Source organism: Elephantulus edwardii, unplaced genomic scaffold (genome assembly GCF_000299155.1).
Source record: "Elephantulus edwardii isolate Elephantulus edwardi_28Jun2011 unplaced genomic scaffold, EleEdw1.0 scaffold00051, whole genome shotgun sequence".
Classification (NCBI taxonomy): Eukaryota; Metazoa; Chordata; class Mammalia; order Macroscelidea; family Macroscelididae; genus Elephantulus; species Elephantulus edwardii.
In genome coordinates, this window is record NW_006399801.1 from 12,430,737 (window position 1) to 12,432,705 (window position 1,969).

Here is a 1,969-nt window from a genome sequence, read left to right on the forward strand (position 1 = left end):
CTTGGGGTGGATAAGACAGCTATGGATATTAGGAAAGCTCATGTGTGATTAGACATGAAAGAATGGAGTTCTCTCAACTTTTTGGTCTTTTGCTTTTTTATATAGAAAGAACCACCCACTTCTCCACTTGGTGCACCTGCCTAGTCTATAGGGTGGTGCAGGAAGGTGCTGACAGAAGCCTCTCGGGAAAGCGTCAGTGGTGGTGACAGTGCCCTTTCTAGAGAAGCCCGGGGCCAGCGCCACCGGGCCAGGTCACAGGCGACCACAGCATCACACCGCCAGAGGCCCGGGGTCCCAATTGTTCTGGGGACTCCAACACAGTGGTCATGAATGTGGCACTAGTCTTCCCGAAAAAGAAGCTGGCCCAGCAGTGGCCCGGGTCAGCCTTGGGGAGCCCTGGGTGGTGGGGAATGGCTTCTTCCGGGTACTCAGGGCTTCTACAGGAGCTGTTACTGGAAGGGGATCCCAGGTAACGTGTGGGGGGCCACAAGTGAGCCGCGGGAGGGGATGGCCGCCCTACTCTTGTTTGTGGCTTGGTGGAAACCTCAACAGCGATGCACGCGATCACGGGTGACAGGACACCGGGAAGGAGGGGGAAAAACCTAAGCCAAGAAGCCCCTTTGTGCAGGTGAACACAGGCGGACACTCCAGCCCTGTGACATGCGCGGACTATGGGCATGGATTCTTGTGGGCACACTTTCCAATTTTTTCATAGAATCAGTAAGTAATTCAGAGACCCAAAGAGATGAGGCAACTTCATGTCCCACAGTGAGTTGGGGTCTGGAAAGCCCTTCTATTAGTTTCCTTATATGTCTGTAACATAACTGCCATGAGTGAATAACTTCAAAGAACAGAAATTTATCTTTTCACTGTTCTGGATGCTAAAATCAAGACCTTGCTACACTGATTCCTTCTTTGTCAATAGCCCCAGTTCCTTGGTTACTTGGCTTATACTTGATACTCACATATGCATGTAAGTATCTCAAAATTAATCAGGTTTATAATTCACCCAAAACTAGTGTGACTTCATCTCATCGATTACATTAAACTTGGAATGCACTTAAAACATGGTTGGTGAAGAGATGCCTCCTCAAAGTAAGGTCTACCTTGATGACATGGATAGAGTAAAACTTGTGCTCATTAGTTCATTAACTTCATTAGTTGATTTAGTGAGATTTAAAATGAGGAGAAACTGCTATAAATATCCAATAATGATTGGAACATGGAATGTATGAAGTAAGAATTATGAATCTTGGAAAATTGGAAGTGATCAAGAATTAATTGATACATAAAGATCAACATCCTAGGCATTAATGAATTGAGATGGACTGATATTGGTAATTTTGCATCAGATAATCATATGAGTTACTGTGCCAGGAATGACAAATTAAAGCAGAGTCATGTTACCTTCATAATAAAAAAGAACATTTCAAGACCTATCCTTAAGTACAGTGCGGTGAGTGATAGCATATCATCCATACACACACAAGGAAAACCTATTAATACAACTGTTATTCAACTACACACATCAAACACTAAATTCAAACGTAAAGAACTCGAGGAGTTCTATGAACTTTTGTGGGGAGCTCTGGGGCTTAGTGGTAAGGAGTTACACATCCAACCCAAAGGCATATGGTTTGAATCCACTAGCTGCTCCATGGGAGAAAGATGAGCTATCTCCAGCTTTGTGATTAAACAGCCTTTGAAAACCCACTGGAGGGTCAACTACGACTCAGTTCTGACTCAATGGTAAATAACAAAAACAGCAATCTTTTGTAGTCTGAAATTGAAACACATGCAATCAAGAGGCATTAATAATAATTGGTGACTGGAATGCAAAAGTTGGAAATGAAAAAGGACTGTAGTTGGAAAATATGGCCTTGGGGGGAAAGTATGTTGGAAATCACATGGTTGGATTTTGTACAATCAATAAGTTATTTATAGCAAATCAATTTTTAATTATTTTAAT